At 32.1% G+C, this 17,167-nt stretch overlaps 1 protein-coding gene across 2 annotated transcripts in view; it reads right to left on the reverse strand.

The window, feature by feature from the left end:
- The window catches only part of LOC132951927 (uncharacterized), a 104,328-nt gene extending 87,620 nt beyond the window's left edge, over nucleotides 1-16,708 (reverse strand). For both annotated transcript variants that reach the window (XM_061023994.1, XM_061023993.1), the window contains exon 1: nucleotides 16,244-16,708. The gene's annotated coding sequence lies outside the window, so the exon portion shown is untranslated. The remainder of the gene's footprint in view (nucleotides 1-16,243) is intronic.
- Between the last annotated feature and the right edge of the window lie 459 nt (nucleotides 16,709-17,167).

Genomic DNA, 17,167 nt, shown 5'->3' on the forward strand with positions numbered 1-17,167 from the left:
GGTGCCGCATATAGATAATAAGTAATAACTAATAACCATCGGGTGGTATTAACCGTGACCCGGTTGGCGGTTCGTTACATCCGTATTTTCTACCTACTATATAATATCAGGTATAATAAAAAGCGTGCCGTCTATAATTCGTATATTATTTTTAATTATTATAGCATCATATATTTAGGTATACTATTAATTTTCGTAATAATTATTATTGTTCGTGTCTTGCGGAAATTGTCGCGTCCGGCAAAAGTATATCCTGCAGGTTTGTCGACATTATATTCATAATGCTTGCTCCAATTGTGGCGCACGAAAAAAAATTAAACCCCACACATACATATATATGTATTACTATCAAATAGACAATAATAATATACGACACGTCTATATGATGCGACACTGCGACACCACACACTCGTACATGGTACATCACGTACCTATGTATATGGAAGATCGATGTCCGTTGACCCGGTTCGAGAAATATTATTATTGACAAACGGCGCCGCTGAGATCGACAATAGACCGAATAACCCTATACCATATATACCTATACCTATGAAGTATATATGCGCGTACTTACGACCTAATAGTCATCGGCTTCGATATATAATAATAATAATGATAATAATAATAAACAATAATAATAATAATACGATACACATTGTTGTTATTCGCTACCTGTTCTTTATGAGCAGCTGTCCTCATTCGCTTCAGCACATGCCGCTTCCGTTTACATCTACCTACAGAGAATATTATCGTCTGCGGAACCGTTATTGGCGCGCGTCGGTGAAATTAATCGCGGTAGCTGTTTAGCGGTTACGACTGCCGCCGCGTCGATCTTCGATCACTTCGATGAGTTATACAATATTACGAAACCCTGTGTCCAAAAAAAAAACAACTATCGTAGCCCGTAGATCATCATATTATATTTTATCGATATAATAATCGGAGTTTGTTTAATAATCGAATAATAATAGTCCTAATTTAAGCAATATCCTATGCAAACGCCCGTCGTCCAGCACTGCATCTGTTAACCTAACTGCTAACCTGCACGGCTGCACGGCGTTACCGGTGTGTTTTCACTGTCAAACACGATTTACCCACTCGCACACCTCCAAACAACCCACGAAGGCCACCTCCGGAGAAGCCAGAAAATGTTCCACGTACCCGCGATGTCATCGAGTCCGCGGCAAATCTGTTTCACTCATGCATCGCTGGGCCGGTATTGATACTTCCGGAAGCAAACCTTTTACACGTCCATCGACTAATCGAAATAGAATACGGTATTATTATTGTCTTATTTGTGTGCTTGGATAAGGCCAAACGTACAGTAACACGTCAATTCAGTAATTCTGAACGATATATTATGAACTAGGTATATAATTATTGTAAACATAGATGGACGTTTAAGTATATAGGGGAAGAAGTGATGGGACATCAGCAGAATCACTTATAAGTCTTCGAAGAAACTTTAAGGAAATATAAGTCTGTTAAAGTATATCTAGCTGATCTAGTGATCTAGCTAACGAAGAACAGGTTAAATAATCATGGGTGAAAAATAATTAGCAATAGTTATGAATAATAAGATACGTACTTTGAAATTTCATCCAGGTGGTGGACAATACATAAGCCATAATACGATAGCAAAAAAATTATAGTTAGTATTTTATACAAGTAGGAATACTTGTTTTAATATCAATTAATTCTAAATTTTCAAAAAAAATACCTCTTGAGCTCAATCAACAATTTGCAGTGAAACGGGTGGTTTTCATTTGAAAATTGTGTTTGCGTCGCCGAAGGATACACTTTAAATTGAATAAAATATCTAAGTATTTGAAAATATATAACTCTTTGAGTACCAACCTATGACAATACAAATTTCAAAATCAAGATTTCAATAATATTTTCCATAATCAAACGATAAAAAGGTTATTGATCGTGCTTAGCGAATCACCCTGTAAAAATATTCGTTTCACTGCAGCGATATTATATTTTAACGATCTATAACGAACAAAAATATCTACGGTACGACCGCGAATAATAACGAATTGCTTACTCACGTCAATAATAACCGTTCGGCAATCGGCACTATTCATACAAACACGTTTTTAACCTTCAATTATATATCAATATAATATATTTTTATAATATTTACAGTGTACGATTCGACAATGGCTACTGGACACAGAAACAGCAACAGGTGGTGGACGGACGACTATAGATACCTACCTATATAATATTATATTACACGATCATGTATTTAATTTTCTCTCGAATCGGTAGGGCGTTCTTGCTGTATTTAAAATCCAAACGAAAAACGTATACCTACAGCGAGGGAGCAATAATTCACTGGCCGGACGCATTTTTACGGATTTCGTTTTGCCATAATTTTGAACGTTTTGTCAGAACTGTATAGTATATACAGAGTGACTCATCAAGCATGCTCATTGCTCACCCCCTTTTTTCTTCAGCAATGCAATTATTTAATATCTGATTTTTTAGAATTTATAAATATAAACTTAAATGTCCGTATGCATAGTGAATTGTGTGACACATAAATTGATTATGTATACGGACAAAAGACTAGGTAAAGGATAATAGCTGGATCATGATAATATAGTCAGATGAAATGGGAGCTTTGAATATTTTAGTAATTAATATTAATATCCTTATTAGTATAAACATTTGGGTAAAAATCTCGTTTGAATGAATTATGTTCATCAACATATTCAAAAAAATTATCCACTATAGATAATTTACAGTGAATATGGAAAAAGGAAGATTCTCATTTCATAAACAGAAATTTGTTTCGTCACACTTGTGGATACTTTGTACTTACTAAAAAAAACAACAAAAGAGTTTGGTAATATGGCCTTTAAGTACTATAGTTAAACACTTTAAAAATCAGAATTTATAAATAAATTCATTATTAAATGAAAAAACGAGGGTGAACATGCTTAGAGAATCACCCTGTATATGTATATACTTACTTTTAAGATTTAACTCAGTAATTGGAACGCGTATTTAGTAGCTCCCTATTATATATAATATGTGTTATAAATTATGATAATATTATAATAGGTACCTATAGGCGCGCGCGTACCTATATGTTCTGCAGCAGTTAAGTCGAACGGCCCGGTTTCGATTATAAGTACATATTACTACTATGAACGATGTGGTAGCCGCGGTAATAACCTACATATGATGCTTGTACATTTGTACCTACACGTTAAGTATAAACTACCTACCTACCTATTTGTTTTCACGTATATTTATTTATATAGATATAATACAATAATAATATACAATATTATTATGTATAATATTGTTTTTATCCAGTGTTTGTAGATGTATTATAAGTCTGTACATATGTATTTACTATTTAATATAATATATATAGAATAATACGACCGCACGTAATTTCGCACTAGGCTAAATCGCACACGGTTACAATTAAAATAATAATTTTCGCGCGCAAACAGAAATATAATGCTGAATAATAAAATCGTGAAAGTCAAACCACGACACACGCATAGTATTATTATGATATTAATATACCATATATCTCTATAGGTATGACCGCTAACCGACGACGTATATTATGTGTAATGTGTTGGTCGCTCCAGTGCGATACGATAAGGAAAATGGTAAACGCATATGATCGTATAATATTATATTATATCGTTCACCTAAAGTATACTGTACAATGTACATGATATATTATATATTTATATATTAATATTATATACGTACTCGAGGGCGCCTCAAACTCATAAATAATAACGACACGCGTCACGATAGATTCGCGAACCAGCAAGGTCGTGTCCTCCAAACGGTCAGAACGGACGTCGGTGATTAGTTTTAGTGCATTTTTCATTTTTGTTCTTTTGTTCCTATCTCTTTATCAACCTTTCGCTCACCGAACCGATGTCTCCAAGTAAAAATAATAATACGATAGAATATAGTGCTGTATCCGGGATTAAGCTTAGTGGAGGGTAAGGTGCTAATTATATTTTGTTATGTATTGGGGAGGCTTAACGCATAAGTTTGGTATACAGCTGATGCCGTGGGTATATTACATTTTATACTTTTGCACTAACCTTCATACAAATTAGAATTTTAAAACATAATATGGTCTTATACGCAATATAGGTACGTTAACACATATAACACTAAAACCATCCTTATTAAATTTTCCTGAAAACGTCTAAGAGGGCTGCACAGGTGCTCCACTGTAATAATAGTATTATCCATGGTCTACACGAATATCTCTTCCACCCGGTGTAGCTTAATACCTATTATCTATATTTAAATGTACATAACCGACAAAATATCAAATTTAAATAGGCGGTTTACTTGAATATAAAATGCATCAGTTTGAACGCTTGAAATTAAAATGTTTAAAAATATATTATTATTAAGATGCGATTTGAAGAACTGTTCGTTGAAATGTTCATGGAATAATACGCAATTATTTGTTGTTCAGTAAAAACAATCACTAAAATCGGACCAAACTGTGGGTGGAAACGTTCTGTTTTCGAAAATATCATTTTCAGAATATCATATGACGATAACTATATAAAACCAGAATTATGACTAGTAGTTCTCAAATTCAAAACGATAATTTTGAAAGAAAAATGATTTGGCGGAAACGAAGCGCACCGGGTATACTAGCTCTCTTCACCGGGGGGTGCACTCTTCGACTTTATCAGAAGAAAAAAACAAATTATATATGTAATGAAACACCTTTTTAATACACCTCTAACTCAAACGCATAGTAATAATAGGTAGAATAAATTCATTTTTCAATAATTCAATATACCTTTGTGTATAATAGATCACGAATGCGTCTGACATCAAGTATAAAAATATTTTATCAATCAAAGAGAACAACTTTTATTCAATATAGTACCTACGTTATCACTAAGCAAAAAAAATGTGACGTTTAAAAACTAATATCACGCATAATCTCCTATATTTATGGTGAAAATCTTACTTTTTTACTTTCAGGGGGTGTCAATCACACCCTGCACTCCTGCTGGTACCACGTATCGTATGACAATGGACAATAGTATTATATTATGTATGTCTATAACGGTAAATTATTATTATTTGTTATCCGTCGTCTGCGGAACGAAAACAAAACATCCGAATAACAATCGCCTAATTTCGGGCCGAACGTGTTTACAATAATTGCGTCGGTCACGACGACGACAGTTCTATCAAAATACTATTCAAATTTTTCGTCTACGCGGACGGTCTTGGCATGTATAATATGCGTACCTATATGGCTATATATTGTGTGTGTACTTTGTACAGTAGAACGCGCAATTCTATATTTGTGTATAGTAATAGGCCAGCTGTACTAATATATGAATCTATTTTATATAATATCTTATCAAAATGTATTTTGCTCTACAAACGCGAAATGCTGCCTGCAGCGTTCTAAAATTTCGAAACCCATGAAAATGTATTCATTCCGTACTTTTGTGAACATATTATGTCGTAGAAAAAATGATGCATAATAATTAGGTACTTATAATAACGGTGCAGCTGATAGCACGCGTCTCGCTGACGACGCGGAAAACGAAAGACTAAATTAACGTCCTGCGACCACGGCAGTCGGAGGGGTAAGGAGGTCGAATTGCATTTATTTTTGTCGAATTGCACTGGGGTCAGAAAAAGGTATGTTCGAATCCCACTCGTTCTGATCACTACAAAAAGTATTAACCTATTATTTATTAACGATTGTCAGTCACGACGGTAATAATTATAAATAACTAATATTATCTAAAGCTTATTGTTTTTAATATAATAATTACACACAGCTAAAATTTAAAAACAATAATATAAAAATAATTTTTTTTGGAAAATCAATAAACAGCTACAATTTAAATATTATATAAATAGTTACCATTTAAAAATATGGATTTACATTTATTTCTAAATTAGTTACGTCGTGCAATAATACGTCATCTATGGAATCTATAGTGCAATTCAAACATTACCTGTTTTGAACCCAAGTGCGATTCGAACATTTTGCTTTAGGTGAGGATTGCAGTTCGACAATCCCGTGATGGAGACTCGATGAGGATAAGAAGCAATTGTTTGTCTACCAACGAGTTGAACCTTACTTACAGATGATCTCTGCTAGTATAATATGTCAACGGCCGAGCGACACGGCACGCCGAAGAGAACATTCTCGTCTTTGAGATGATTAAAACCGTATAGATACCTTAGGAATTCGACCGGTCAAACCCGCCTCGACGTGGATTATCTTCAACGACAGTTCGCGGGAAAATAATCGTGGATAGGAGGATCTTACGTTTGATACATGCAACATTTTCGAGAAAATGTTCACCTTCCTAAAATTAAATTGAGTTGTATTCAATAACAAAGAATAAGTCTAGATATATTTTGGACTATAAATTATAAAGCTATATTTATAAAAGTGAAAAAAAAAATACCAAAACAGAAAATAATAAATTATTATATTTCCGATTTGTCCAAACTTTATTGGCACACGTATTGGGTACCTAAGCATAATGTACCATAGTACTTTATAAATCTTCTGTAATTCTTATAGTCATCAAAAATGTCCATTCGCACAAATTAATTGTTCTTTACAAACCTCCTCCTCCCCCCTCGCACTAACAATCAGAAACCATAATCTAAAAGAATCCACAACTGCAGTATATTAATTGCCATCATAAGCTATGTGAAAAAAAGCTTTGTAAATATGTAAATATGTAATATATTATATTACTCGATAAACCAGACGACCCATTTAACGTACCTATATACAATCCTATACACTCGTTTTTCGGAAGATTTTTTTGGTTTTAGACATTTATTCAAAGGACATCCCTATTTTTAATTCCCTATTCCGAATCAAAATATTTTGTTGACATTGTTGTTAGGTACATTAATATACTAAATACTGAACCAATATAGTTAATCGTTTTCAAGTTTAATGGGGCGAAGATGGTAGTGTAATAAAAATATTTGAGGTATAAGTTATTTTCTTGCCACATTATTTCCAGGTACTTATGCAGACTAAAAATATTTATGAATAATAAACTATATAGTTTATATTTTCTTCGATATTATAATAATATGTAAAAATAAATGTATAATATAAATTATCTCCATTATAATATATAATATAAATATAGGTAAACATTTTTGTGGTAACATTATATTGCTTAATTTATAATAATTTTTCAATTTAGTCTCAAACAAATTAAACTTTCCATGCAATTTTCATTATTAATAGTACTTTTTTATTTTAAACACCTTAAGTGAATTCGTTATTATAATTATAATAATTATTTAAATATACAATATTTTTAGTGTTCATTGAAATTAACAATAATTAAATTAATTCTTTTTGTTTAAAACATTTTTGGGTTAAGGTCGTATTATTATTATTATTATTATTATTATTATTATATCTGTTCAGGTCGAAAAACCAGGTTAAACTATCTGGCGTACACACACGAGTGTTCCTTGAATCAAAAACTACAAAAATAAAAACAAGATGATAAAATATGGATTTAGTGCACTCGATTTGGTCATGAGTTAAAATTCTCTGAAGAAAATCTCTCAAAATTGGCATATATTCCGGCGGAAATATCGTAGAACACTAAAGTTATACTATCTATAGGTATATTATTCGTAAGACAATATCGAAAACGTACCGAAGAAAAGTAAAAATCATTATGACTGCGCGTTATGATGATAATATATAGGTAGAAAAATCGTACTAGAGGGCAGGCCCTCGGGTCCGCAGCAATAATGGATCACACGAATAAAAGCGCTTGTTATATTCTCTCCCACGATCACTTTCATATCTGTCCTTTCCGATCTCAGGGTTTTACTTTCTTCTTCTGTAATTCTTACATTTCGGTTCGTGATTAACTGTATACGCGGTGTCCACGATCCCCAAGTCGAGATTGATCGATAAGCGATTTACAGGTGCCTCTACGTATAATATAATATTTAGTATACCTAACCCAAAGTATATACGTCGTTATTCTTTCAATCCACTCGTTATATTTTATTATTTCTTACAGTTTTCTAACAATAATTCTGACTTCCTATATAGTATAGTTTCCGCAGCATTTCGAGAGGTCGTCGAGCACACCAAACCAACCTAAAATGAACCACTTGAATTATTTTTTTCGCGATTTCAATAACAATATATATTTTTACTGTTATTATTATTATTATTTTTTGTTTCAAACAGGGTAAATTATGTGCATAATATATAGGTAATACGTTTTAAATCAATATTTTTAAATTCAATCTTGAAAACTAGTTTTTCATTATATACTCGCGATGCACGAGTGGATTTAAATGATATCAGTTTTTGGTAAAGTAATAATAACTTCCATACGGATTAAAAAAGTTGTAATCATTTTTTATCTTTATAATCGATATTATGTGTAAATTTCGATACATTTTGCTTTAATGGGATTGTACCATTTTTAAAAAAAACTAATTGATAGATATGATCTCGGATGTGGGAGGTACAATAATTAGAAACTTCGTTAATATATCTTTTATATCCCATCATATAATAATAAGAGTGAACACGATTATTTCTCATTTTAGGCGTCGTGCGAATGACACGTGAAACGATAAATCATTAAAATCGATCGTACACATTTATGAGAAAACGGTCGTCCTTACGCGGCGTATGCATTGAACATATTTTTAAATCACACGCGTGTTCAACAATTATTCCAAGTTCAAGCCGACAATATATTAATATATTATAGAATTACTCATATTTTATACTTTGATATAGTTTACAGTTTCTACGTAACGTAAATTGGCCACACTATTTTGTACAAATTTACTCGGCAAACCTATTCCAAAAATGTAATAATCCATATGCAGTGAATATGCATTGGTTTATTATATTTATTTAACATACCTATAGTTTTGTTATTACTTTTTCCCACTGACCGTTGCACCATTGGTATGAAATATACTATATTTATTACTATAGTATACGTAAGTATATTATAACTATAGTAAGTTATAATACATTTATATGTAAATACTGTATTTATAACCAATGGTTGCACTATATGGAATCACTCGCGTATAAAACCGGTAAATTAAAAACTTCATAATATATGTGCATAATGCATCTATATTTTGTACTTTATATTAACAGCAGAACGTATATTGGTCAATTTAACGTTCTGTTAGAAATCCGACGGTATTAGGTACTTTACCATCGTAATACGGACCATATAATTATTTTATAAATGATTGTTATTGACATTTGACAATCAGGAAAAAACTAGTTAAAAAAAGTAACAGTTTTATTGAAAATAAAGTGGTAAAACATTTACACTTATATACTAATATACCTATATATTATATTTTTACAGGTACACGGTGCGTATTTGATGAAAAAGCATGCGCCGAAAAAATATTTCTTTGACGAATTAACTTGTCATTATTATCTATTTGACGGACTTGAATTTTCTCACATACAACAATATAAATATATAATAATATCAAACAAGCACGTGAGACACGTACCTATAATATAGTAATTCACGTATTATTAAATATTACTTTCCGCCGACTATTGTATTTAAGTGTATGTGTGTGCGTAACGATAGTGCGCAGGACTATTATTATGGTCCTGTTTCTAATTTTTGGCATTTTTTCAATAAAACCTAGCAGTGGTGTTGTGGACTACGTTTATTTACTTTATACTCTGCAGCGACGTTTTATTCCATACCATCACGAAATTATATTTTATATATAAAAGATAGGTAGGTACCTGTAGTACCTACCTACGTTATTTCGGCGGCGGCGATAACTCCACACAGAAGTAAAAACAATGACCTATTTTCTAATAATTAATATTGTGATTACGTCTCATACCGTCTGAATTTCGCGACACGAATCACTTAACATTCGCTTTATTGTTGATATACCGCGTGTGTGTTTCTGTGTATATGTTTCCTTACCGGAAGGAAATTCGTAGTAACTATACACGTTGAGGGGCGCGTGCTCTTACGTATTGTATTATTATATTTAATATTATATTATATGTGCAAAGGTCCTGCGGGTCGTTTAATAACCGACAACCTGGTCACAGTCGTGTGAGTATAATAGTTATATGTGTGTGTGTCATGTGTGTACTGTGTATGTACGCGTGTCGTGTGTTGCGACTGCTTCAGGCGTATAATATGTCTCGTATATGGAATGTATGCGAAAAATCTCAACAGACCTTGGAAAGCTGTGACTGCCTCCGTACTTGGCAAATCGATCTATTTATCTCGACTGGAAATCGACCACAAATGTCTGGACGATTAATCGTGTGTCCCCCCCCTAGAATATCATTATTAACCGAGCTGGTAAACTATATTGCAGTGTTATACACTATACACCCTTACGCGTTATAGTTATGATTGTTCCGCGGTCAACGTGTAGACTTATTGAGGAAATAATAATATTATATATTATTAATGTTGACATTAAATCGATGCGAAATTGAAAAAATAAAGATTAACAGTAATCGTGTACAGATTTCAGATATGTAATTTGGAGCTGCTCCGACCCATGTACATTGTACATGACGTACAGGAAATATGAAAAATATAAAACCTCGAAAATATATACATATAATATCTGTATCGTCTGTTTGAAAAAAAAAATTGTTTAATGCCTCGCGACGATAATAGTAAAATTATTCTAAGGAGAGAAATCGAGCATGTCAATTGAATAAATCTGGCGATTATATACATTATTAATGCACTCACGTTGCGGTTGTAGTATTTATTTGCCAAAAAATGTATATAGATGGGAACCTACTTTCGTTTTAATTCGGTAAGTGGCATTGTATTTATACGATCGCCGAGCCGTCGCTCCGTCTCTACGTTACATCTATTACGGTTAATATATATATATATATATTAAAATATGGTATTATGCTACACAACAATGAAATCGAGTAATGAAAATATGTGTTCGATTGTTTTATGTTGTCGGGTGTGTGCCGACCATTTCATAAAATAAATTCATTTTTACGTTTTTATTTGTGTACCGTACCTACACCTTGTTTATACGGACATGCGTTATTCAGTTATTGTACGTTATATGCTTTTTAAATGATTTTTGCGCGACACGATTTGTCAAAACAACATGAACAAGTACCTACGCGGTTGTATGGCCGGAACGGTATAGGAATAACGAAATCAAATTTCAACACTTTATTTAATGATTTATATATAGGTATAGGTATACTTAATGGTAAATATTATGTGTCGTCGAAAGTTTTGACCGGTAAAGGAAATGGATTAAGACACGGATGTCGTTACATTTCACATAAATAAAAATCGGCAATAATTACACGCGTATAGGTATATTAATTTATGCGAACGCGTACTGGTGTGAAATCAAATCGACACTTCTGCACATACTCGTCACATTTCCACTAATTTTAGATTTCGTGCTTGAGATTATAGTTTATAATATTATGCACGTCGATCATAAACACAATCAGCCCGAATTTCACGAGTCGTCGCGACCATTTTAATGAAATCTACGACAATCACCCATTATATGTATAGATAGGTTGTGGCGTAGCGTAAATTAATATATTTGCAAAGGTGGCATTAACTAGTTAGGGTTTTTTGAAAAACTTATTAACCTAATTAGTTAGTTAATTTTCTAATCTATACTTGAAAACTCAGCTATAGTTGAATATTTGATTGCTGAAAAAACTTTGATTTTTTCAGTTGATTTAAAAATAATCCATCAAGTTAAGGCTAAAAATGTTTTGAAAATATTATTTTTCATATTATTAACTTTAAAATTAACGATTTATATTTATTATTTATTAACTATTGAATTCTGACTTAACGATTTTGTGTTCAAGTAACTTAACTTGAGTAAATTATTTTTATGAACTTGTTCACTTTTGCATATTATTATAGTACACCTGCCTAGATATATGGGCTACTTGAACTTGAATATACCTACAGCCGTCATTACGTATTGCGTAAAAAATAATAAAATATACTCGGGAGCAATAATAAATTAATAAAAGCGCTCTTTGAATTGTGATTCTTAGCTAACTCATTATAAATTTGCAGTGATTGCAGTATAGTTCAGCCGCAACCTTCTGACCCACTCCGCGAGTCGAAACACTGAAGTTTGGTCTAATGTGGTCGCCTAAATATAATTATATACCTATATGTTGTTGGTACAACTACTATACTCGTGTATGCACATTGGGCATTATCGAAAGCATAATAAATATATGACATATTGACTTATTGTGCAGGTATATATTATATCGGAGAAGTCAACAATTTAATATAATAATCAAACAGAGGATAATATTATTTTCCTTTTACTTTTATATTTTTATCATTCGAACAATTGCTGCAGAGTACACGTATATTATTCCCCTTTCTCGTCCATATTCTTTCTTTTTGGGTAGAATTATAGAGCTTCTCTCTTTACGCGTTATCGCAAGAATCTCAAAAACGCCAACTATATAATATACGTTCAAATGTACAAAAATTTCTCACACGACGTCTTCGCGTCCACACGGTATATGGGTGTTTTAAAGTCCCGTTCCGATATAAATTTGAAATCCCACGTAACCTAAAGTCACACGAGCGAGCTCTCGACTTACCTTATAATGTTATAATATCGTATTATGTTATGTTTCGTCAAGTCAAAATGCATAAAATTCTTCAGACAATTCCTTGGTTTTTACAGTGTTTTTCCCCCGTCCGAATAAATAATAACTGACGTATTTTCACACCACGGCGCCTGCACCTTCTATACAGAATTACATATACCTAGTTGTTATGAAAATACCGATTTAATATTATATATATATTATTATCATAATATACCATTTTTTTCTTCATACATAACACGTCTTTTTTTTTATTTCGTTATTCATGGTCGTGATCCGACCGAAGAGGGAACGCCTACATGTATTACGGCATTATAATATTATGATAAACACTGTACGGGTATACACGAATATTAAACATACATCTCGCGGACAGATACCGACGGACAACTACACTTGGGGACTAAGAGAATGGATCGAGCTTCTTGCAATATAATAGTGGGCGAACGCGCTAAAAAAACTGGTTCCAGATCGCCTTCGTGTAGACAACAATTCACTCTGTCTCCGTCTCTTAAGATTCCGTTAAAAATATTGAGTTTGAGAAACATTGCGTGGATAAAGTGTTAACGGAAAATAATATACCTAATAATATAACGAACAAACAACAGCTGTGGCTATAATACATTAATACACCTCCCTAACGATACAGTTTAAATTTCACTACTCTTATTCGACGTGATAACCTACGTGATATGCTATACGATTGAGAATCCTTAACATATAATAACACTGTCAGTCAAGGCATAGCACGGCGACTTCAATACACGACTTTTAACACTTGCCGACCGTCTATAATAATTGCAATTTACTGCAATAATTATTATTTAATATAATATATATATATTAATTATCGCCATATCGGCATTTACAGTTATAATACAAGGCACGTCAAAGAAACTGCACTACTGCAGTGTATATTAGTATTATTTTCTCATTCGATTTCCAATAAAACTTTTTTTTGACAAATTTAGTTATAACTTGTAAACTTATTACTATATTATTAGAAATTGCCTTGCACGTAATTCCGAATTTGCAAACTAGTTTTTTACTTAATTCGGTCGAATAATTTTAAGCCATCATATTATATATGTGTACTAAATTTGTTTTTTTTTTAAATTATCGTTCTGTTTACATATGAATATAAAATAATTTTGACAGTTAAAGTAAACATTATTATGTACCTATATTATATACTTATAATTTTCATCTCTGTACATTCAATTGGAATGTAACACCTCGTCCTACGTAGTTTATCAATATAATTTATTTATATATACGTTCAACGCGTACAAATACACATCTATATTGACGCTAAATACGTAATCAATATCAAAATTTTAAGTATTCCAGCTTCATTTTTCACACATTCGTATGCAAAAATTTTACTTATTTGTAATACGCGACTTTTTAATTTTCTCGTTTTTTATCATCATACAATTATTTATAAACGATTTTACGTTATATTAGCTATTTAAAAAATATTTAACCTTTTCACTACTATTATTGCTAAAAATATTAAATGCATTACCTTCGTCGGTGTATGCATAATTATGAATTACGATGTATCCAATCATATTTAATACATCGGATATAATGACCTACCAAACAAATTTAATATCTGACAAAATTGCTTAACACGCTTTGTACGAGTAGAAATTATTATTGAGATAAGTCCAAATCGTTTACCTACATTTATGACTATATTATGAGAAAATATAGATATTAAATTATCAAACATAATAATTAAATTTAAAAATATCAAAAAAAAACTGTTTGAACTATAAAAAGAAATGTAATATCTTTTATCATAGTTAGCAACTGTACTGTACCTATAGGAAAATATTATCTATCCAAATAGTTTTCTTTTCTAGAATAACCTTTATTTATAGTTACTAAACTTTATATTAAAGTATTAATAGACAATAGTAAACACATTCTCAAAAAGTTTAGCACAAATAACAATTTATGAGCACGTCCTCATTATCTAATAAGCAACAATTTATCAAGTATCAACTTAAATATTATAATTTATAATATACTTAAGTTATAAAAATTATTGATTTTTATTAATTTTTTTAATTTTTATAAACCTGAGTTTAAATCTTGATACATGTTTTTCTTATTTACACTTAATATACAGATACCTTCTACAATATGTACTACGTATATTAATTACTAATTAACAATCTATATTAATCGTTATATGCATTTTAAAACAATGCAAAATTATACAGTCGTTTGTCTCTGTCTCTCTTTCTCTTCCTCTCTCTAAACGCCTACGTGAAAACCGACTATAGCTGAATAAATAAATTATTCTCGTATGGTGGGTCGACGACAGTATTTTATCGAAACGATTAAGGTTCCTACTTCCTCTATATGTACAAATATATTACATACATATGAAATATAGAAATGTATAAATGGCGAAACGCGTGTTAATAACTTTGAGTGCATTGACTCATCGCGTTCGCGTATATACACAAAATACATATACGGTCATCGAAGGCCGCGATTGATGACACTTCCCAATCACAAATTTGATACTTTCGCGTAATAATATAATATGTAAGTAATAACTGCGGTAGATGGTCGGAAAACCTTCGTCTAAGAATATATGCGCCCAATACTATAGTAAATGAATATAGGAACAAATAACATTTAGGCTATCCCGACTTTAAAGAGTTGAGTGTTTAAGAAATCTGGACACACCACGCCCGTATATATTTGGGCCCCAAGTCTTGCGGTGAACCGTTTATATGATATAATATTGTATAACACATATTTATACAATATAGTGTAGATATAGGAATATTTATTTCTTTTATCAATAATTTTTATATACCTGTACGGCTATACTATATAACAGCTGGCATATAACATAATATGTGGTCCGACCTTGAACTCGATGCGGTTTGCACCTCCTACTTCAAGGCAATTATCGTGCTTGGGGATAAAGAGTTCAGGGATCTCCCCGTCTCCATATAAAATATAAATCAAAATACGGCCGTTAACAACAATATAATTTGAAAATAATAGGTATACGTACATATTATATAGGTAGGCCTATCATTCTATCGTATATTCCTATACTATAATATCATTCAACATGTGGGGGATATTATTATAATTTCACAGTTTTGTTTGTAATTATCCCTTGGCTCACAAATAACACGCCTTGGGCGGTACCCATTTCTTGCAGTGTTCGGAGGTACAGTCATAAACACAGTCACGGGCGTCGTGTACGTAGTCGTCATACCGAACAGTAGCTTTGTTCGAGACCTAACATATTATATTCACGACTCGTCCAGTCGTACCTCTGTTATAGGTATCGAAATTAAATATTACGAAGACGAGCAATTTAATTGATTCTAAACTAAACGACGTTCAAACGGAAAACGTACCGTGACCCGATATTATACCTACATGCGTATTATATATTGTGTATATAGTATATACATTGGTCAAAATCATATAAAACTTTTATTATTTTTTTTTTTTTTTGATCGCGTATATTATATGACTGTATAATTATATAGGGTTTCTACGTTTAAGTGAATCTCTTACCTTGCAATTTTTGGTCGTCGATCCACCACGCGCGCCTGTCAATATAATATCTGTATTGTTCGTTTCCCGAACAAAACTATATGTATATTATGTATCCAAGTTACACGCACACACAAACACACCACATATTGTCATATATTATTGGCAAATACACGTATTATTATATATAGACACCTCTTAGACACTTAAGCGTGCGGTCGCTAAAAAACAAAAACAAAAAACGGTCATTGACTAAGAAACTCGACCAGAGAGACTGGAGGTACGAACTAAAAAACCCGTAAAAACTCAAACGGGCGTGAATTTTTCTCGTCGTCTTCTGGTACAAATAACACGGTATATACGCGGGTAAAAATATTATACCAATACCCACTAATAACCACGCAATACAGGCATAGGACGGACGTGTGCGCGCACGCGGACGGACGAACGGACGGACACGAATATGTCTGCAGTACTGACTACAGTCGGTGACGGAGAGAGCTCGGTGCGCCACTCACCTTACCTCTCCTCTCGTTCTGTGTTCACCTGTCCGGTTTTCTACGCCAATGAACTAGACACGTAATAATATTAAGCAGATACACATGGCGGCCGTCGTATACCAGTAACGTCGGCGACGGAATATAATAATAATAATAATAATAGTAATAGTACTTATAGTAGTGTATAGCGTAGTAAGAAGAAGAAGTAGTAATTACCGATACATGTGCCCGGAGTTTGCAGCCGGGGTTCAACGGTTCGTAAATCGTAGTAATGCCATCAACGTTACATAGATATTATATTATATATTTTTTTATAATATTAGTTATATGCAAACGTATAGTCATACAAAAGGATTAAATATCATTATTAATTATTATTATTATTATTATTATTATTATTATTATTATTATTATTATTACTATACCAACGCGTTTTAATCATTTG

This window comes from Metopolophium dirhodum, chromosome 9 (genome assembly GCF_019925205.1).
Source record: "Metopolophium dirhodum isolate CAU chromosome 9, ASM1992520v1, whole genome shotgun sequence".
Classification (NCBI taxonomy): Eukaryota; Metazoa; Arthropoda; class Insecta; order Hemiptera; family Aphididae; genus Metopolophium; species Metopolophium dirhodum.